Raw genomic sequence first — 23,660 nt, 5'->3', positions numbered from 1 at the left:
AGTTAAAAGAGAGATTCTAAAATTAGATATAGGGGCGGTTTAAACCGCCTCTACAAATTCGTCGCTAATTTTTACTCTACCCCGTCGATGATGATTTTTGTCGCTAATTCATAGCTCCGGTCCCCTTTGGCGACAGATTTGGGGCGGTTTATAAAACCGCCCCTAGACCTTGTAGGGGCGGTTAAAACCGCCCCTACAAGCGGAAAAAACTGCCTCTATAGGTAGTTTTTGTTGTAGTGATGGACCCTATTGATCTCCCCATCACGAACTTGAGGAATCAACACAATCTTCTTCCACTCTTGGCCTACGTCAAATGGAATGTCCCGACGACACATATCAACCCAACTAGGATCAATCCCATAAGCACTCTTCAAAACCCCAACATGGCCTTGAGTCGAATATGCCCGGACCTCAATATACCTCACGCCATCAACCCGGATGCTAGGCTCAACCTCCACTCGCTCATAGCCAATCTCAAATGACATGTCCCGACGCCATATATCAACCCAACTTGGAGCGATCCCTTGAGTACTCTTCACAACCCAAACATGACTTTGAATTGAATAGGCCCGGACTTTGCTATCACTCATTCCACTAGCTCGGCTATCATGCTCAATCTCTCCTTGCCCATGGCCCACATCAAACGGAATATCCCGGCGACATTTGTCCACCCACATCATAGTTGTAGATACCCATTTTGTCCGGGGTAATTTCTCATTTTTTAGTAATTTTACATTTTTCTAAACCAATTTATTTCATAAATATTTTTATTGTAGATATCTACTAAATAACTAATATTTGCGAAAAGGAACTGAAATTATATATAAAATCACTATAATCGGTTGAATGTTTATGTTATGAAGATTAAGTCGATTGATTAGGATGACCATTATTAATTAAAGGAATGTCATTTCTTTGATTAAATATGAATAAAATGATGTTTAATTTTATTTGATAGAATTACATTCAAAATGTAAACACGTGTTATCTAGTTATAAAAATCAATTAATTTTTATGTTGTTATTCTTAACAAAAAATATGAAACACATGAAGTAAATAAAAGTTTAAGCATAATTTACAGATTTACAACTAATGACCCCCAAAGCAGGAGGCCCAAGTCCAAATTCAAAGCCTATTAAGCAATCAATTAATAATTGAAATATACAAAACTAATTAATAGAGTTTAACACTAATTAACATCACTTTGCACTAAATAATTAAAAAAAATCTGCCTATATAAAGAGACTGGTGGACCCAAAGGGAAGGGAGACAAAAAAAAAGGAATTTAGAAGAGAGGCAACTTCATACTTCTCTCGTGCAGATCTTCAAAAAGGTAAGCACACCATTTTCTCTTTTATTCTTTTGTCAACCCTTTTATTTATTGCTGGCTGCATTCACTTCATCTCTTTCTTTGATATTTATTACTGGCTGCATTCACTTCATCTTTTTTTTTTATCTCTAAAGATGGAAAGTCTGGACCATTAAAGTCTTAATGGTTCTGTCTCTAGGTTCTAGAGACAAAACCATTAAGTTTTCCTTTAATGGTCCCAGATCTACTTCCTTAATAAAAAAGAGGAAGCTTTAATGCCTAAACATCAAAGGCCATTTAAAGACTTTTTCTGGTCTCCAGGTTCTGGAAACCAGACAAGAAGTCTTGAAATACAAAGGGTCTAAAAGATCTGGAAAATATACCTATTTTCCAAATCTGGAAGAATTCCTTAGGATGTTTAGACACTAAAATTTCCTCCTTGTACTCCTTACACTACTCTGGTTTCTTTACTGAACCATGAATAAAAATAGAAGCTTTATAAAAATGGAGCCTTTTGTTACAGTGAACACTAGAGACCCCAAAACCATGAATAAAAACAAAAGCTTTATAAAAATGGAGCATTTTTGTTACAGTGAAAACTAGAGACCCCAAAACCATGAATAAAAACAGAAGCTTTATAAAAATGGAGCCTTTTTGTTACAGTGAAAAACTCAAGGACCCCAAAACCATGAATAAAAACAGAAGCTTTATAAAAATGGAGCCTTTTTGTTACAGTGAAAACTCAAGAACCCCAAAACCATGAATAAAAACAGAAGCTTTATAAAAATGGAACCCCTTTTTTATAATGAAAACTCAAGGACCTCAAAAACATGAATAAAAACACAAACATTAATAAAAATGGGACCCTTTTTTATAGTAAAACCCCTGAACTAAAAAATCCAGACACCAACTTCCCAAAAAATAGGACCTTTTTCGTAAAAAGGCGAATCCTTTCCTGTAACAACCAAATTCAGGGAACCCATAGGCAAAAATAAAGCACAAACTCGTAAAAGGAGGAATTTCTTTCATTAATTAATCCAGGAAATCCCGGAACCATCATCAGGGTACAAGTTAGGTATAACATTCGTAAAAAAGGGCTTTGCTTCAAATAAGTGTTGGTCCCGTGTGATTAGTTCCAAGGGGGGAGGGGTTATGAACTAATGTAACTTTTTCGTTAATTAATCTTGCTGACTTGATAATTTTAGTGAGTTTATTAACTCAGTTTTGGTCAGCTTGGCCGATCTTAGTGTGAGACAGCTTTAGTCAGATGTTGACTAAGATTGTTTCACTTGTGAGTTGGGAATTGGCACTTTTGTGGTCAGCTTCCAACTCAGCACTCTAATTTTACTCAGTGTCAGCTTTAAACAGTTTATATGCTGAGTAAGTATAACAAACAACACATGCACATATATATATTAAGAGAGTTAGAAGTTACTCAGCCTCTCCACCTACGTCCAGTCTCCAGACTCCTCCGGACTTTTAGAATCCAATACTGAGCTCTTTAAAGGTAGAGCACAAACCGGTTACAAGGCAGTTGAATATGCAAGAGTACCTTCATCTATTCGTCTACTCAACTTCTACTAAGTGCTACAACCCAGCACCTAGATTTCTCTACCACTGAGTACTTAATACCGAGTACTCAGCACAACACTCTCAATATTACAATTGAAAACAAACTTGTTCTTTTTCAGATAAAGAACACTTTAGATGATTACAAACAATCAATCTAGCATTTACACAAGGAATAGAAAGTTGGTGTAAGATCTCTTTCTTGTTTTTGAGTGCTTTGAATTTGTATCTTTCTCACTTGTATTTTCTGTATGAATCGACAATGATCCACGAGGATTGCTTGTCCTTTTATAGTTGTATTCTGAGGATCAAATGTTTTGAATTTGATTTGTCCGTTGAATCCAAAACGGCTCTTTTGGGGGACAAACTTCTGGTCAGCTTCAGATATGCAGGCCAATCTTGTTTTCTGATTTCTTCAGATGTCAGGCTTGTCTTCTTCCTACAGGCTTTGTCTTCTTCTGGCAGTTTGTCTTATAGCAACGAACAGTTGACCCATGCATCTCGGAATTTGGCTTTTGCGTAATTCCAAGGCTTCAATTATTGGTGCAGACAGTTGTCGGATTTGTCTTTTAGTTAACGGATCATTCATGCTGTCTGAAGATCACTCAGCTTCACCTCGATAGTCATTGTCTTTGATTGTCACCAAATCTCATACTGAGTTCTTTTTCACTCAGCTTCCATGGTCAGCTTCGTTCTGCAAGATCTAGTTCTAAAGCAGACTTCTTTTATGCTGAGTTCCGTTCCACTCAGCTTCTTTGATCAGCTTCTTTCTTAAGCTGTTGTTTTGAAGATGACTTATCTTCTCTTGTGCTGAGTTGCTCTTCACTCAGCTTGTGTTGTGTTCTCATGCTGACTTTGTCCTATCTTAATTTTTATTTCCTTTTGCATTTATATTTATACTCAATATTGAACAAACGGATTAGTACAATTAAATCAAAGCACTTAAATTTAATTGTCTCTTAATCATGGATTAAACTTAAATGATTTTGTCAAATCAAAATCATGTGGAAAGGTGTTTCAACAATAAGCTGTGGTCACAAAACACAAAAATCACAAGTAACCATATCTGTGTTCCTTAGTCTATAACAAATTAACGAATCACCACGAGATCTGCATTCCGAGTTCCAAGAACTCAGGAAAAAAACGCAAAAAAAAAAAGGTTAAGGAACTATAAAAGAGCAAACACAAGCAGGAAAGGCACAAAGAAAACGTGATTCACCTTAAGGAAATCCCGAGTCTGTAGTAAACCCACGAGATCTGTATTCCGAGTTCAAGGAAAACCAGAAAAATGCAAAAAAGTTAGCTAGACACAAGGAGCAAACAGAAAAAATACAAAAAAAGACGCAAAGAGCAAACACAAACAGAAAAAATACAAAAAATGCGGTTTACCTTAGGAAAAAACTGCGTGCATGAGTAGATCGGACCTCCTAGGTACCTCGGAGGCGCCGAACGATGGCTGTCCGCTCTCTAAGGGTGTCGAACCGTCTATAAATCCCATAAGCAGGGTAGATCAGAGTTACTCGGCTCCGTTTCACCCATAAAAACGGAGAAAACGGTCACCGGATGTCGGACTAGAGCCGGACTATGTCCAAAGGAAGAGAGAAGGATAGGGAGGACGGGAGCCGCCATTAAACCACCATGATCGGAGGGCTTCCTCCTTTTTCTGCCGGAAATAAGAAAGAGCAGAGGGAAAGGTTAGTGTAGAGAGGGGGGAATCACACAAGTCTAGAAAGGAGGGAGGTTTGTCTGTCGGCCAAGTAATAAGTGAGGAGGAGCTAGGTTTAGTTGTGTATAGGGAGCAATTTATACTAGGGTTAATGGGAGATGGGCTTTAAAACAAATCTGGAAATTTATATTTTGGGCCTAGATGCTGGACACCGAAATTATATCCACTCATATGTTTATATTCCTTTTGATTTTCAACTTTCCTTCAATGTTGGTTAACTTAATTGAGTGAGTCTTTTTCTTTTTTAGCTCAATTTTGTTTTGGACTTGATTTTTCTAGTTCAGGTTAATAAAATCTTTTTTTCCTAAAACGAATTTTATAATTAATCAGATCCTTCCTGATTTGATTTTTTTCCTTATCCTAATGTTCACTATTCTAGGTCTCAATTTGGCCAATTTAGTTCCATTTAATGGTTTTGCATACTAATTAACACTTTCGATAATTAAAATGGCTCGATTCGTACATTATGTTTTAGGGTTATGAGGGCGGTCGAAAGCAAATAATTAATAAAACAAACAACTCGATTTATACGCCTATGTCATAGGGGTATAAAAAAAACCGGTTAAAATAAAATTAACTAAAATTAAACGACTTGATTTATAACCTTATGTCATAGGGATATAAGTTAAACACGTACAAAACTAACAAAGTTAAGGCGAGTCAATTTATGCCTTTACGTTATAGGGGTATAAAAACGGTCAAAAAATAAAACTTAATTAACGTGGAACGGTTCAATTTATACGTATATGTTACAAGGGTATAAAAATGAAAAAAGAGTAACGAGATAGTTCGTAGTTCTATGTTATAGAAACACGAACTAAACGTTACAAAAAAAAAAAAATAAAAACAACTAAACAAGACAGTTCATAATTCGACGTTACGGAAATACGAATTAAAACGTCATCGAATTAATAAAAAACGAACGAATTAATTCATAGCTCTATGTCATAGAAATATGAATTAAACATTACTAAATAAACAAAACTAAACGAGTTAATTCACAGTTCTATGTTATAGGAATATGAATTAACCATTACCAGATTATATAAAATTAAGCGTTTTAATTCGTAGTTCTATGTCATAGAGATGCGAATTAAATATTACCCGAATTATTAAAATTAAAAGGATACAATTAATGATCCAATGTTACATAAATATTAAATACCTACGACATTAATCATGTAACAAAATTATATGCCTCTATTACATAAAAAAGTATTAATAAAATCGAGATAAATCAAATACCTTTAACACAAAAATCACATCTTTTAGTACCAATATTTGGGCGGGGTAGGGTGATTAATCAAGTTTTTCTTCCCTACACGTAACCGACAAAAGAACCAAAAAATCTCTATTTCGCAGACCTCCTTACCCGTTAAAATTCAACCATTTTCGGTGTCCAATCACGCCTAAATTCAGATTGGTGGCGACTCTAGAAAACAGTTTTAATTAGGAAGAACTATTAACTGATTTAGCTTCCGGCGTTCGTGCTTGAAAAATCCGGTAGCGACAATAGTGAACCCGCGCACACACATAGTAGCTCCTCCCTCACCTCGGGTTAACAATCCCGAAACTTCAAGACTCTCCACTTCGCTAACTTGGCTAGTATTCCCCAAGTCTTGAATTTCTTCCACCTTCTCTACACCTCTCCGGCGGCTGTCCCCATGCATCAAAGACTTCATAAACCCCACTCTCTCCATCACAAGATCACTTCTCATTGACTCCTCATAAGGTTGATGCTTCCTCAACAAGCACAACATATATCCACGCACATACATGTCAATAAGGCGCACAATAGTGAGTTTCGAATTTACCAAGTCTTGACTTTCGCTCATTTTCTTTATATTTCCCAGGAAGCCATTCCCCTTCAATAAACAATCACCAAAACCCACAACAAGGTCACCCATCATAGTCCCATCATAGGGAAGGTTCTCCCTCAACATGAAGCTCACATTCCTCACAACAAGATCACCTCTCATGGGTTCATCATAGGGAAGGTTGTCCCTCAACATACACACCCAAGATTCCAACACAAATATCTCAACAAAGCACAAAAGAATAAGTTCAGATTTTACCAAATGAGTGACTCGATTCTTTTGCATGTGGCATGTGCTAAGCATCTCGGTGCTATCAATAGGCTTCGTAGAGCAACCTCCCTCCTCATCTCTAGAGCTTAACTCACCATATGTAGGGCTAGGTGCACTATCTCCCGGATCCCATGCTATGTCACGTGGTAGCTTTCTTAAAAGTGGAAGCCCTTTAAGAAGCCCTTTAGGTGGCTCGTTGGAAGACACGTACTTGTCACCCTCGGACATCGGCTCAACTTCCTCACTTCCAACTTTACTCTCCCCTTTCTCAACTTCATCCTCCTCTTTGGAATTGACTTCATTAGGAGAGTGGCTAGCTAATTCATCCATAGAACCCAACTCAAGATGATTCATGTTGAAACACCTTTCCACATGATTTTGATTTGACAAAATTATTTATGTGAATGATAAAAATATTCTAACACATTAAATTTAAATGCTTTGATTTATTCACACTAATGTGTTTGTTCAATGTTGAGTTAATTGATTTATAAGACATTAAGATAAAAAGCCTAAAGGCCCATAAGAGGAAGTCAATCCCAAGTCAACAGATCAAGACCTCACGGCCCAGGAAGACAAAACGCAGTCGTTCTAAGCAAAGCGCTAGCTCAGCATGAAGAAGGATCGAGAAGCCTTCTATCAATTGCTTCAAGATGAAGTTGCTGAGTTAAACGATAAGAAGTACAAGTCAGTGGCAGAACGGAATCAACTTAGAGACAAAGTATTTCCACTTTGGGTAAAGCTCAGAAGACGCAGTAAGCTGTCTGGAAGACTTTACTATAAATGTCGAAACATTCTGTTCATCTGACGAAAAGCTGCTGAGCACTGCCGTAGACAGAAGATACAAGAATCTCATTGGCCAACGACACTGAGCACGTCCAGAATGAAAGCGACAGGAATCCGTTTGCCTCCAACGGTTATTTCGAAATTCGAAATCACCGGTGCTTAAAGTGTCACTATAAATAGGCCTTTAAAATGCTTCATTCGATAAAGATCTTCAATCAAGTCGAAACGCTGACCAAATTCATACTTGAAGTTCTGTGAGAAAAGCAAGCAAATCTTACACCAATTCCAATCATTGTGTAAAAGTCTAAAGTGATTTTATTCATCTAAGGTGTCTTAGCAATTGTTGTATAGGACAAACACTTATCATTTCTAAAAGGATAGAAAGGAGAGGCTGAGTACTCGGTTATAGTACTCAGCGGTAGTTATAGGAGTGAGTAGAGGAATAGAGGAAGGTACTCTTGTATACTCAGCTTCTGTTGTAAAGGGTTTCGTGCTCTACCTTTAAAGAGCTCAGTAGAGGATTCAAAAAGCTTGGAACGAGTTCCGGGGACTGGACGTAGGCGGAGAGGCTGAACCAGGATATGTCTGTTGAGTAACATATTTCTAACCTTTAAACTCCTTTATATATTGCTTGCTATAAAACTGACTAAGTAACGAATAGACACTGAGTTGAGTACACTAAGAAGCTGAGTTCAGGAATAGACTTAAGTGTTATCTCCTGACTCAAGGAAAGAAGCAGACTTAGTCACTAGTTGACTAAGCTTGTGTTTTAAAACTACTTAGCGCCGCTGTGTAAAACTTTTCTAAAAGAAAAGAAGTCAGCCTTAACGGACAAAATTTTAAATAGTTCCTATCCCCCCCCCTTGGAACTAACCTTGTCATGTTATACGGGACCAACAATTCAATGTATCACCCGTTCCACCAATGCACCCATTCACACTCAACTCCCGAGTTGGACAATCTTCCAAAGTGGGCTCCGTTTTCTTACTAGGAGAACTCTTCAAAGGTGTAAGGACATATCGGATTCTGCCTTTACGTATGGTGTAGATGTTTCTTCTTCCCGCATGTGAGGCATCACAATCAAATTGCCATGGCCTACCAAGTAGCACATCACAAGCACCCATCTCCACAACATCACATATAGCTTCATCCCCATAAGCTCCAATAGAGAAAGGAACTTTACACCAATAAGTAACTTGAAGTTTTTCCACCTCATTGACCCAACCAAGGCGGTAAGGTCTAGGATGTGGCTCGAGAACCAACCTAAACTTGATCATGGCGGACCGACTAATGAGATTCACTTGGATTCCTCCATCGATCACCATCTCACACTTCCTCACAAGAACTAAGCATCGAGTTCTAAATAATCGATGACGTTGGCTAGGCTCCTCTTCACTAGGCATTGGCACCCTAGTCACCAAATACACATTGTGCTCATTGCCATCATCATCAACTTTATAAGTGTCTTCATCTTGGCTCCACTCAACACTTCTCACCTCATCCTCATCTTGGAACCGATTTTCTTCCTCATCATAAACATCTTCATTTCGGTTCCACCCAACATTTCCCGACTTATAGTCAACTCGGAACCGACCTTCCTCATACTCATCATAAGCTTCTTCGTGTCGGTCCCACTCTACATTTTCCAACTCATCATCATGATGGAATCTACCTCCATCATACTCATAGATATCTTCGTTTTAGTTCCGTTCAACATCCTCCAACTCATCATCACAATAGAATCTGCTTTCATTATCTTCATAAGGAGCCCCGTGCCGATCCCACTCAACACGCCGATGCCCACTCTCATCATAGTAGACCTCATCTTTGTCTTCCTCGTAAGCGGCCCCATATTGATTCCACTCAATGCTTCGACGTTCATCCTCCCCATGGTAAACTCTGCCATCTTCATCATGATCAAACTCATATGCACTATGACAAAGTTCACCATCCTCACATATTTCATCTTCGAAAGCGTGCTATCTCTCGTCAACCTCATCCTCGAATTCGCCTTCATAATAATCACACTCCTTATGTCTTACTAGCTCATTCTCGGATTGGTTCTCCTCTTCATCAATCTCCTCTTCTTCATGGTTGTATTCAAATTCATTTCCATCTTCATCCACGATCCGTCTTTTCCCATGACCTTTCGTTTCTTTCCACTTCTCCCTATAGTTTAAGCCGGCTAACCCATTTGAATAGCTACCCGACCCAAACGACATGTTACAACCAACTATAGTTGAACCACCAACATCTCTCCCATGTCTATAGTCATCAACCTCCACACATAATGGAATTTCATCATTCTTCCCAAAGAGGTTAATAAGCCCAAGGTCACTCTCCCCTTCCTCAAGAGTAATACCCCCACTTTCCTCACACATACAAGTAAAGTTAAGCTTAAGGGGTATTTTATCAAACACATAGGGAGCATCCCTTGCTACATGGATTGTCTCAATATTAGCACACACCAATTCAACCTCCCCCATGTTTTCACATACAAGCCTCTTTTCCTCCTCATCCACAAATGAATCTAAATCCTCATCCACAATTTCATTATCAATAAATTCATAAGAAGAATCTAAATCCACTTCATCACCACAAACAACATCACTAACATCCAACTTCTTCCTAACAATAGGACTATCCATAACTTCAACATTAGAAATTGGAAGTTTGGGATTTACCTTTACCATTTGTGATGGAGAAAAGATTGGTGATGGATCCTTAGGAGGGACTTCCATGGTTGGTTGGGAGCTATTTCGGCATTCTTGCTTGAGACTCTTTACGGATGTCGCAAGCTCCCTCGTTAGCTCGTTTATCACCCAAAAATCCTCCTTACAACTCGCGTGTTGCCTTCTCATGATGGCTTCGAGATTCTCCAATGCCTTGTTGAAGGTGTCTTCGGATCTAGGAAAGGAACTTGGTTGAACCATAGTCGAAAGAAGTCTCCGTTCAAGGAAAACGATCGGCTCTGATACCAACTGATACAGATCGGTTTTATCTAAAAGTTTTAATCGTAAACTTACAAAGATATTTCTTCTCTAGCTAAACTAGAAGGAGTGAATCCCGAGTTTTATGGACTAAATCTATAGGAAATCAAAGATCCCCCATTGTTGAAGGTGAAAACCTTAATAAGCTTCTTGAAGAAGATTAATATTTGATTGATAAAAAGTTAAGCATTAAAATTACAAAGAGATGAATTTATATCATCTAAACCTAATTGCCAAATTACTAGAAAGGGTAAAGACTATAACTAAATGAAATAATAAGATAAGGGTAAAATGGGTTAAAATAATAAGGGATGGCATGTGTATAAATATAGAAGTGGTAGAGTTGTAATTAGGGGGTGGCAAAGGTGTAAATAAGGGGAGGCATGATTGTAAATAAGGAAGATAATAAATGGTCCCCAACACAAGAACTTGGTGAAGAAGCATCCTCCAGGCGAGACACGCTCCGCGTAAGTCTTACTACGCCCCGCGTGGTGAAGCTCCTGATCTTGGTGGCTCACAACGACAGGCTTCATGCGTGGCGCCTCTGGTATTGCGCCCCGCGTAATTGACCTCCTGAACTTGGGCGTCTCGTTGATGAGGTTCACGCGTGGCGTCTCTGGTATTATGTCCCGCGTAGTTGACCTCCTAGTTGGAACTCGTTCTGGATGCCTGGTATGCGCCCCGCGTATGAGGAGGCACGCCCCGCATGCATGAGCTCTTGAACTGCCCTCCGGAAATAGGACCTTCCACGCTCCGCGTACGAGAAGGCACGCCCCACGTGCTTTGCTGGTTGCCTTTGTCCTCGTCTTTCACGGTTGGCTCTCCCCGGGTCTCTTGCATCGCTCTTCCTCTGACTTCCTTCGTGCGGACCCGATTCCAAGGGAAGATGCCCCGCATCACTTTCATAACGACAATGGTTCTAAAGTTTTTTAACCAACATTGTGCTTCATTTTTTAAGATAATGGAATAATTTATCAATGAAGTTGTATTTATTCGCCTTAGCAAAATGCAATCGTTGAGCGGAAGCACATACACTTGTTGAATGTTTCTAGATCTCCGTTATTCAATCACATTTGTCACATTAGTTTTGGGGAGAGGCAATTATGATGGTGACTTCGATAATCAATGTTTTTCCTAGCAAGTTACTTGATTGGAAATCACCACATGAAATTTTATATGGCAGTAAACCTTTGTATACTCAGTTCAAGGTTTTCAGTTGTCAGTGTTTTTACACCGATACTTCTCCACACAAGGATAAATTTTCTCCACAAGCATATGAGGGCATTTTCTTGGGGTTCTCCTCTAGACATGAAGGGTGGAAAATCCAGAATTTACAGACTGGTAAACTTATAGTTGCAAGGAATGTTGTTTTCAATGAAGATGTGTTTCATTTTGCTCCTTTTATACAATCATCTGTACAAATGCCTTTCTTCTTAGATTCTCACAATACTAATGATGTTCAGGATCATGTTCTTACTGTTGCTCCACCTACAGTACCAGATGATGTCAATTCATTAATTGATGATCCCAATTCTCTCATTAACAGAGGAAAGAACAAAAGTGAAATAAGGAAGCCAACCTGGCTCCATGGTTTTGTTTCACTGAGTACCACTGCTGCTCCAATCGGTATGTATATAGCTCAAGGCTTCACTTTACCACACTTAGGATTTTTAGGCAAAGTAGAAGCAGTAAAAGAACCTAAGAGCTATTCTAAAGCTATTACAGATCATAGATGGGTTCAAGTAATGAATAATGAACTTCGAGCATTACAAGAGAATGGAACATGGCAATTGACAAATTTACCTCCAAACAAAAAAGCCATTGCATCATTATAGGTCTTCCGCATAAAAAACACTGCTCTAGGATAAGTGGATCACTTTAAAGCTCGACTTATAGCCAAAGGCTATAATCAGAAATAGGGCATCGATTTCCATGAAAGCTTTAGCTCGGTTGCCCGAATTATGACAATCAGATTTCTGTTTGCGATTGCTATTGTGAAATATTAGGAAGTTCATCAAATCGATATTAACAACACCTAACTTCATGGTTTTTTGGATGAAGAATTTTACCTCTAGCCTCCTCAAGGGTATAAAAAGGCTAATAATAATCAACTTTACAAACTAATTAAGTCCCTTTATGGACTTAAGCAGACCGGTTGTCAATGACATAAAGAACTTATAACAAAATTAATGTCTTTTGGTTTTTACAATTCTATTAATGATTATTGCTTGTTTACTCAGAAAGCTAAATAATGAGTTCACAATGATTATAATATATGTTGATGATATGGGTAATGCTAAGTTAAAAATTACTTACATTCCCCATTCATTATGAAGGATATGGGTAATGCTAAGTGTTTTAATTGAAATAGCTCGATCAGTAGAAAGGATCTTATTATCACAAACTAAGTACATCAGGGATATTATTGCTAATGCATGGTTGAAAATCCAAAAGCTATCTCTAATCCTACTTCTCATGGCTTGATTTTAACTAATCTAGGACAAGTGCTTCATAATCCATAAACATACGGGAAAATCATTGGGTAATTATTGTATCTGAATTTCACAAGATCAGAAATTTCGTATATCACAAAACAATTGAGCCAGTATTTGCAGCAACCCTATATACACCATTTACATGCATTCGTTCATATGTTAAAATACTTAAAAGGTACGTTACATTATGACTTGTTTTATCCATAAAAATATGATATTCAGTTGTTGGCTTTTACGACTCGGATTGGGTACTTGCAAGGTCAGTAGAAAATCCTTGACAAGATATTGTATCTTCATTGGTGATTCCTTAATTTCTTGGAAATTGAAGAAGCAAAGAATGGTTAGCAAATCTTTGGCTGAAGTGGAATATAGAAGCATGGGAACTGCCAGTTGTGAGCTTAAGTGGTTAAGTTACCTATTCAAGGATTTTTCTCTTGATATTCAGTTACCTATCAAACTCTACTGTGATAATCAGGCAGCCATATTCATTGGAAAGTATCATATGATGAAGACATCTCCAGTAGGAATGCGATAAGGGAAGCTAAAATGACGAAGGAGACAAAACCTGAGTGACACGCCATGTCACTCGGCGTGCCACTACAGCTCGATGTGTGGAGCTTGTGCAAGAAATGACGAAATACCTTTGAGAGACCAGAACTGGACTCACATGTCATGTGGGTTATATGGCACACCGTGCGGGGTCCATTGAGAGGCCTTCTTCACCAAGCTGATTTTGAGGAGACAAGAGCTGCCACCACTTTATTTACTGTTTTGCCACCACATTGTTTACTGTTTTGCCATTAGTTCTATTTTCCTTATTGCCATTGACACCAATTATCTCATTCTACCCCTATTCTCCTCTTCTTAAATTGTAACCCTAGTGGGGGTATGTTGGTATCTTTATCGAAACCTAAGGGGAGGTATATAGTCCTCTTATTTTGTAATGAAAAACTTTTTATGAATATGAATATTTATAGCCTCCATTGTTGAGAGCTTTTTTTTTATCAAACACTTGGGATTAAAGCCATGTTCTTTGTTACTTAATTTCAGTATCAATCAGTCTAGTTCAGCCCAGTTCAGTTCAATAATCAGTAACTTATCATTACTTATTATAATTATAATTATTTTATTTTTTTATTAGAACCTTTATTTTTTTTATAAGATTTTTGTTTTAATTATTGCTATTTTTAAAGGATTATATTATTATTATTTCAGTTTCAGTATAATTCAGTTCAGTTCGGTTCTTTTCCATAAAAAGAACAGAGGCTAACTCCTTTAAGCATATGCTTGAGAAGAAAGTTCTTTGTGGATTTAAGATTAAAATCCTCACTTCAAGACCGATCTGTATCATCATGCCTTTCACGAGAAAATTAAACAAATACAGATTGATTGCCACATCGTTTGCAACCACATTGAATCAGGTTTTATTCAAACGCCATATATACCAACATGTCATCAATTAGCATATTTGCTTATAAAATTAATACCTTTTGTTTGAACCTTACTTGTCTTAACACACGAACGGGTATGGTTTCTATGCTTCACAGTTCACACAATGCTCATTATAAGGGACGGATATTGTCATAACAACTGGTTTCTCAAATGCTTATTACAGAATTAGAATGAACCGATATTAATCAGTCAATATTGGTGTGCAAAATCTCAACATTTAGGTTTTGGCGGTTTAGCATTTTTACCCAATTGTGTATAAGTAGATTCATAGTCTATGATCTTCAATTATTCTGATGTATGATTCTAATTGAATCTAATAAGATTTTTCTTCAATATTTATTTCTTCTCTCAAGTTGTCACATAATTTACTCATGCACTAGATAAAGAACACGCCTCCAAAAAGACGCGATGGTCGACCTAGAACAAAAGCACCCGCCGCCCCTCAACCAGCCACCGAATCCGCCTCAACCGCCCCCACCGCCCAACGGCGCTACTCCTCAATCTCAACCTCGCCCTTCCCATGTTTCTCCACACCGATCCTATAGGGACATGGTTCAAGACGAACCCATGTCGGAAAACACAGAGCCAATCGTAGACCTCCGAGCTTCAGGGAAGGGCCGAATTGATTGCGTTGATGGGAATACCCTCTGCCCAGATATCACCATCGAGCCAGAATTAGTAGAGGAGTGGTCGGCAGCTTGTTCAGAGGCTCTAATCGTTAAAATCTTAGGCCGGAATGTCTGGTATATTGCACTACGAAACAGAGCTTCTGAACTATGGAAGACTGAAGGTAATTTTACTATGGTTGAATTGCGACATGGCTTCCACTTGGTAACCTTTGACAAAAGATCAGATAGAGACCACGTAATTCAGGATGGACCCTGGATGGTTCAGGGACACTACTTGACAGTCAGAACTTGGTCCCCCTCGTTTGTTCCTTCTAGTGCAAATGTTGATTCAACTCTGGTCTGGGCAAGAATTCCTGAATTACCTTTACAGTACTACCAACCTGAGGCTCTCATGCTAATTGGCAATTCAATCGGAAAAGCAATACGGGTTGATAAGAACACAGTTGGAAAAGCAAGAGCTAAATTTGCGCGGGTCTGCGTCGAAGTTGAATTGCATAAGCCATTGGTGGCTCACTTTCGTCTGAACGGTCTCTTCTATCATGTGGAATATGAGGGACTTTATATCGCTTGCACAAATTGTGGTCGGTACGGGCATGGAAGGGAAGCTTGTAATCATCCTAGCATCACTAGGGATACTAACCACTCTGCCTCTCATACCCCTGCCCCTCCGGGGAAGGAAAAGGAGCCCCAATTGGAACTAGTTCAGGGTGGAGGAAGACCAGGAGACCAAATTTCAAAAACCTCTGAAAGTAACCAGACTAGGAAGCCGGAATATGGGAACGGGAACGTTGAGAAGACGCCTGAAGCCTTATTCACTGCCCCGGGAGCCTCATTGCCTGGGCCCTCGGGTGCCTCATCTTCTCTTGCAACTGCCCCAACTACTGAACTCGGAAATGGATTCTCCTTTGGTGCTGGTAGCTTAGGGAAACCAATGCAAACAGCCTCTATTTTGAAAAAGACTAGCAAAGGCCGCCCCACTTCCAGCCCCAATTCTTTTGAGAGATTACTAAATAATGTCTCCGATTCCTCTATGGACGTGGAGAAAGCAATGAAAGGAAAGGAAAATATCTTCCACTATAAGGAATCACCGAGTAGGACCAAACGCAGCCGGCCTGGGATCAGTATCAGGGAACCACTGGGACCCCTAGACCAGAACATGGAAAATACTGCACCTCACCAGGTTAGTACCTCGGGGGCCTAGATTCCTTTCTTGTCATCATTGCTTGTTGCTCTGTATATATTGTTAATTATGATCATGTCTTGGAACTGCTTTAGAGCTGGTGGTAATGAGTTTCACCGGGCTCTTAGACACTTGCTATCAATTTATAAACCTGATGTGCTGGCTCTTCTGGAAACACGCCTCCCTGCTGTTAGGGTTGAGTCCCTGTGTCAGAAACTAAAATTTACAAATCTTGAGTTCATTGATACTGAGGGTTTTAGTGGTGGTATTTTGGTCTTTTGGAACTCTGACACTGTAGATATCAATGTTCTGGATCGGGATAAACAGTTCCTCCATACCTCTATGACCTTAAAAACTGGTACGACCCGTGGTACCTCTTTCTGTACTACCTTTGTGTATGTTCGACCCCAATTGAGCTTCAAAAGAGAATTTATGTCTGCTATGATCAGCCTGGAAACAAGGACCCATTGCCCCTGGATCCTCATTGGGGACTTTAATTGTATAAAGAGTATGGATGAGAAAAGTGGGGGTGCACCGGGGGTCATTGACCGCTGCTCAATGTTTGCGAATTGGATAAATAATATGAAGCTGATTGACATGAACGTTCAGGGTCCGAAATTCACTTGGTTCCGTGGGTCAACAGTGAGAACAAGAGTGGCTTGTCGGTTGGATAGAGCATTGTGCAACACCCAATTCCGACTCCTCTTTCCCAATTCAATTGTGCGGCACCTCCCACGGAATAAGTCTGACCATGTGCCTATTCTCCTTTATTTTAAAGTCTCTCCTCCGAATCGTTCCCCTAAACCGTTTCAGTTTGAAGCTCCGTGGTTACACCATGCTGATTTTGAGCAATTCCTTCATTCAATCTGGAATAAGTCTAGTAACATTGCAGATGGTCTAAACTCGATCACCCCGCAGCTCTGCCGCTGGAACAAATTGGTCTTCGGTAACATTCTCTTCCGTAAGACTCGCCTCTTTAGACGACTTGCTGGTGTGCAACGCAGCCTTGCCCGTCGAGTTACTAGGGGCTTACTACACCTCGAACGGATCTTGCTCCGGGATCTAAACTTGGTGCTCCAACAAGAAGAGATCCTCTGGTACCAAAAGTCTCGGGTTAAATGGCTCAGGTTTGGGGATATGAATTCAAACTTCTTCCATGTCTCTACAATTATTCGTAGACGTCGAAACAAAGTGGATTGCCTTCGGGACTTGATGCGCCCTCCCCTAACTCGAGATGAGAACTCACTAAGGGATAAGTGTACCCCGTCGTTATCAAGTAATAAATTTCTGGTTTAAGTCCAGGTTATCGTCCACATGATTTATTTCTGCAAGTACCGAGCTACTCGATCTCGGATGTTATCTAGGCTTAGGGGGTTTTGAGTTGGTTTGTTTAAACTAATCTACTCCTAGGTTGAATTATACTAATCCTAACTAAGTTATCTAATTCTAACTAAGTTATTCTACGCCTAACTAAGTTACTCTACCCCTAATTGATCTTTCATTAATGAAATTATCTGAAGGAACATGGTATGAACGATAATAATGAAGATAGATTATCAAGTCTATTGAATAAAAACCTAATCTGAGTCACTTGTATTCAAGGCGATTAACCCTACTTACCCTCCTGAGGTTCCTAGCGCGTGATTCCCTAAGGCCGAAACTAGGTCTAAGGCTCAGTAAATTGGCGCTTAATCAACTAAGAGGTCGTCAATCTCCTAGGCTCTGACTAGGTCAGATTCAGCTCGCAATATGTGCCTACTAGATTTTGGGGCTTTTGAATGAGTTAAACCAATTGAATAAAGCGTAAGACAGAGATTAAACAATTAATCATAGAACAAAACAAGAGCTAAATTATTATTAAAGGCGAAGATAATTGTCACAAGATACAATAAGTCAAGTTCGGCAACTGTATCAAAGAGTACAAACAAGGAAAGATAAAAGGAGATACAAAAATCCCTTTTAGGGAACCTGTTTACTCTGCAGCCGGCGACTTAATCTTAAGGACGGACCTTGATGATTCCTCGAGGAAAAGCTTTGAAGGAGCTTCAATGGAGGTTGAAGAAGATATGGAGAAGATGGAGAGGAATTACAAGGGGAAAGCTAAAATAATTTACAAAAACGAAAGATATCTAATTTACATTGGAAAAACTCTATTTATAGACGCTGTTCGGGCCCTTTTCTTGACCTAATTCGTGTCCTTATTGATGTAGGAAGTTGTGGGGTCCATCGTAGCTTTGTGGGGGCGGAATTGGTCTTTTTGACCAATTCCCGCAGGTCTGCTCGTCGAGCAGGGCTACTCGCGATGAGCAGCCCCCTGCTCGCTGAGTAGGCGCCTGGGCCTGCTCGGCGAGCAGGCACAGTGCTTGGGCAGTGCCTGGGCGGTGCCTGGGCAGCGCCTGGGCGGTGCCTGGGTGGTGCCTGGCGGTGCCTGGGCAGTGCCTGGGCTGCTCGCCGAGTAGCGCCCGGGCTGCGCGCCGATGCTCAATTCGCCGAGCGACTGCCGGGGGTCCCTGAGACACGATTTTTGCCTGAAATTGATCATGTTTTAACCTGCACACGCACATAAACTCCAAACAACATTAGTCCAAGGGCTAAATTGACCCGCCAATCGCTTATTTGAGCAAACGCTTCGTTTGGTGCGACTTTTGACGGATCAATTAGCTTCAAAAGATAACGGAATTATAATATGCATGCCATTTTGGCCGTATTTGCCTAAATTGATCATAAAACGAGCCTAAACAACGAAAAGTAAATAAAACGTTTTTAATTTCTAACTAACTCACACAAAAGCATTTAAATGCGAGAATTGCTCGCTTATTAACAAAATAACGCTAAAACCCGTCCTAAAACCGTACCCAAAGATAGGGGTTTTTGACCCCTATCAGGACTCTAATGGGACTTGGGTTTGGGAAGCGACCGAGCTTAAGAATTTCGTCTCTATTTATTATGAACAGCTCTACACGGAAGAGAACCTAAGTAGGCCGACACTTCAAACCGTCAGCCATTTCCCAGTGATCCCTGAAATTGGAACGACTATAGCCCCTCACTGTTTTACTGCGGCAGATGTTCATGCTGCCCTCTTTGAAATGGGACCGTTCAAGGCACCCGGCCCTGATGGTTTTCAAGCAATCTTCTTCCAATGCTTTTGGTCCCTAGTTGGTAATCAGCTGATTTTTTCTGCTTTACAAATCCTTAACTCAGGAGAGATCCCACCCGAATGGAATGAAACCTTCCTTACAGTCATCCCCAAAGTGTAAGCTCCTAAATCTGTAACTCAGTTTAGACCTATAAGCCTTTGCAACGTAAGGTACAAGGTTATAACTAAATGCATTGTGAACTACTTGAAGCCTTTCCTGCACTCTATCATTGGCCCGACTCAGTGCTCCTTTATTCCTGGCCGCCAGATCTCAGATAATATAATCCTCCTGGAGGAAACCATCCACTCCTTGAAAAAGAAGAAAGGCCGCCAGGGCTCAATGGTGTTGAAACTTGATCTTGAGAAAGCCTATGACAGAATCTCCTGGGCCTTCCTGGAAGACACGCTTCATCTTCTGGGGCTGGATAATAACCTTGTCAATCTTATCATGGCTTGTGTTTCAGGGTCTAGATTGAGAGTGCTATGGAATGGTGAACCACTAAACCCATTTACACCCACTCGGGGACTTAGGCAAGGAGACCCTCTCTCACCTTACCTATTTGTCTTGTGCCTGGAGAGACTTGGGCATATGATCAATGATGCAGTTGCGAATGGAGAATGGAAACCAGTTAAGCTTTCGAGAAACGGACCTCAGCTATCGTATATTTTCTTTGCGGATGACATTGTGCTAATGGCAAAAGCATCTGCAGAACATGCTACTATAATCCGAGATATTTTCTGTGACTTCTCTGACTGCTCAGGCCAAAAGGTTAGCCTTATTAAATCCCGAATCTTCTTTTCCCCAAATGTGGTCGATGCTGAGTGTGACAGAGTTTGTGATATCCTGGGCGTGGCCAAAACCCTTGACCTAGGTCGTTACCTTGGGATGCCGGTGGTTCATAATCGGACTAATAAACACACTTACGATCATGTTCTGGACCGTGTTCATGCTAGACTCGCTGGATGGAAAGCCAAATGTCTCAATTTTGCGGGTCGACTTACTCTAGTAAAGTCTGTTCTTTCTACTATCCCCAACTTTGCTATGCAAACTGCTCTCCTCCCACGGAGCATTTGCCATCGGCTGGATAAATTGAACAGGGGGTTCCTTTGGGGATCGGTGGGAACCTAAAGAAACTACACTTGGTGAAATGGGCTACGGTTTGCAAGAGTAAAAAGGAGGGCGGCCTTGGGATTAAACGAACCTCAGATTTCAATATTTCAATGCTCGCTCGACTAGCCTGGGCGATCCTAACAAATCCCGAGGCTGTTTGGGTTGAAGTCCTAATCTCTAAGTATGGAGGGGGTCGAAAAGGCCTCGAGATATTTCAGAACCAGCCGACTGCCTCTAGCACGTGGCGAAGTGTAATAGCAGGGTCGTCGGTGCTTGCCCGGGGCATCTCCAAATTGATCTATAACGGAAGAAATACCAGTTTTTGGACTGATAAATGGTGTGGAAACTCCGCACTGGAAACAGAAGCCACGGGCCCAATTGAGGAGGGGATGAGAAATACCTGCGTAACGAATCTTTGGGATGACGAGCAAGACCAATGGAATTGGAACCAGATGAACCCTCTGCTGCCCCCGGATAAGTTACAAAAAATTGCTTCAATACAGGTCAGCCCCTCTTGTGAAAATGAGGATCATTGGTGCTGGGCTGATTCAGCGTCGGGGGTGTACACGGTAGCGTCGGGGTATGCTATGATCCCGCATCAGGAAAACCAAGGCCCAACCGACAGCTTCTGGGCGTCCCTTTGGTGTTTAAACCTGCCGGAGAAAATAAAGTCGTTTATTTGGATTGTAAAACAGGGAGGATTGTTATGCAATGCTAACCATGTCCGACGACATTTATCAAGCAACGAAAGGTGCAGTAATTGCCGAGATATTGAAAATGAAACTCACCTCCTGCGGGATTGCATAACAGCTCGAAGGATTTGGAACCACCTCGTTCCTCCTCAGCTCCGTCACATCTTCTTCAACTCTTCGCTCCAGATCTGGTTAGAGGCGAATCTTCAATCTGATCTTATCTCCCGGAATATGGATTGGTACCTCGTCTTTGGCTTCGGATTATGGTGGATTTGGCGGTGGCGGAATCAGTCTGTTTTTTAAAAACCCCTTGGCCCGATAACGGAGTGGATCTGATTTATCGCCTATGTACTGAATTTAAATAGGCCCGCGCTTTAAATATTGATGGGGGAAATTCAGAACAGCGCTGTGTCTGGGTCAGATGGGAAGCCCCTAGCCCAGGGTGGGTAAAAGTTAACACGGATGGCTCGTGCAAGGGAAACCCCGGCAACGCGGCTGCGGGGGGCTTAATCCGCGATGAGAAAGGCAAGTGGTTGGGAGGCTTTGGAGTGAATATAGGGCACTGCACTGTGACTCTAGCCGAAATCTGGGGCCTCTTGTTTGGTCTCCGAATGGCTTGGGAGAGGGGGTTCAGACAGATTATTATGGAACTCGATTCGAAGGTTGTTCTCCAGCTTCTTAACGCCAACACGAACCTTCATCACCCTCATGGCTGGATTTTGTTACAGTGTCGGGAACTTCGTGATAGAGATTGGAGAGTTGTCTTTGTGCATGCGTTTAGAGAAGGCAACTGTGCTGCTGACTGGCTGGCGAACTTCGCAGGTTCTTTTCCTTTGGGCCATCATGAGTTTGATGTGCCTCCTGCAGGCCTCCAGGAGATCCTCTCTTCTGATAACAGAGGATCGTATCTAAGCAGAATGGTTCGGAGTTAGGGCCCTCCCCTAACTCAGACTCTCTAGCCTGTTGCTTTTGCTTTTTTAGTCTTTTGTTTTTTCCCTTTGTTTGTTTGGGCCTTGAGCCTTCCTATTCTTCCAAAAAAAAAAAAAATACTCATGCACTAGATCATTAAAACATTATTACTGTATTATAGCAAAATCAAGGTAAAAGATTAAACTAAAAGGAAAAAAAAAATGCTATGATATATATTGACTTGCTCTGTACTTGATTTAGCACTTATATATATATATTGGAAAAGGTTTTAGTATTTTGATTCTAATTATAAATTATAAATTATAAAAGGTTAATTGGTTTATTTATTTTCATTCATTCTAGAATTGAACTTGTTGTGTAGCTGTGACTTTCAAAGTGATGAGTGAAGGAGAAGTTGGTAGACTGAATTGTAAGCAATAGCTAGAAAAATGAAATTTCAACAAATCAATTTATAATTAATTAATTTGAATTTGTTTATTTTTATTTTTGTTGTGTGAGCTGTTCTGTAGTGGGTGTGGGAGCTAAAAATTAATTAATTAGAAATTAGAAGGGCTAATTGCTAATCTAGCCCATTTGAAGGGTCCATTAATATATTTGACCCATTTTGCTTCCATCTCACCAAATTAGATAGTTTTATACACTTTGGACAAGAATACACTTATTTCAATTCACCTTCTTTCTCAAAGTCTCAACGTCTTATTCGCCATCACAAACCGATGAAAAGACAGTGGTTTAAAGAGAGAAGAGATTATGTTTCGTTCAACCTTTGAAAAATTAGTGTATGCGGAAGAGGATTAGGATGGAAAGCTCAAAAAATGAGAAAGAAAAAAAATTTAACAACGTCACAAATGCGACAACAATGGAGGAGAATGGAGAAAATTGAGGAAATTGAAACGATACCGTTACAGATGAAGAAAGAAGCAAGATTGGAGAGAAAAGCTGACGTATAAGCTAAAAACATACTATTTCTACGGAAAATTGAACATAATACTTCAATAATCTCAAAAATCGCTAATGATTGGTATCGGAAATTAAAAAAGAAGAAGAAGAAGAAGCGGACGAAGCGGAAGAAGAAGAAGCTGAAGCAGGAGCAGGAGCAGGAGCAGATAGATCGATCGAATAGAACTAAGGATAATTTTGTACAAAATGAATGAAAGTATTTAATTTGATGAGATAAAAATAAAATGGGTTAGATATATAAATGAACCCTTTAAGAGGCTAAATTTGTAATTTCTAATGGTACAACAAATTAGTATTACATATATGAAGTAGATTAATGATGACAATTACAGTTACGCAATAGACAGACACTTGTTTTTTGTCAAAATAAAAATAATTAGATGCTTCCCAACATCTAACTCTTCTTTTCTCTTGCGTCATCCGTCGGCTCTATCTGTGTCCTATAATTCTAACTTGAACGCTTCCAGGTAGTAGTTGCAGTTAGGATTTGTTTGGTTTTATTATTTATGGTGTTTATTGCTGCCCGAGTAATTCTCACATATAAAAAAAAAAACAAATAGTGGTTTCTTTATTAAATACTTAAAGCATTCATTTTTAATATAAAAAGT

General features: G+C 40.0%; 1 long non-coding RNA gene across 1 annotated transcript; it reads right to left on the bottom strand.

The window, feature by feature from the left end:
• Nucleotides 1-2,762: 2,762 nt before the first annotated feature.
• LOC136203491 (uncharacterized) lies at nucleotides 2,763-4,649 on the bottom strand. Its single transcript, XR_010674861.1, has 2 exons — nucleotides 4,268-4,649; nucleotides 2,763-4,135 (listed from the first exon to the last, which is right to left on the bottom strand). It is a non-coding gene; the product is annotated as an uncharacterized lncRNA (long non-coding RNA).
• Between the last annotated feature and the right edge of the window lie 19,011 nt (nucleotides 4,650-23,660).

This window comes from Euphorbia lathyris, chromosome 8 (assembly GCF_963576675.1).
Source record: "Euphorbia lathyris chromosome 8, ddEupLath1.1, whole genome shotgun sequence".
Lineage (NCBI taxonomy): Eukaryota > Viridiplantae > Streptophyta > Magnoliopsida > Malpighiales > Euphorbiaceae > Euphorbia > Euphorbia lathyris.
This window is presented reverse-complemented; position numbering and strand designations above follow the sequence as displayed.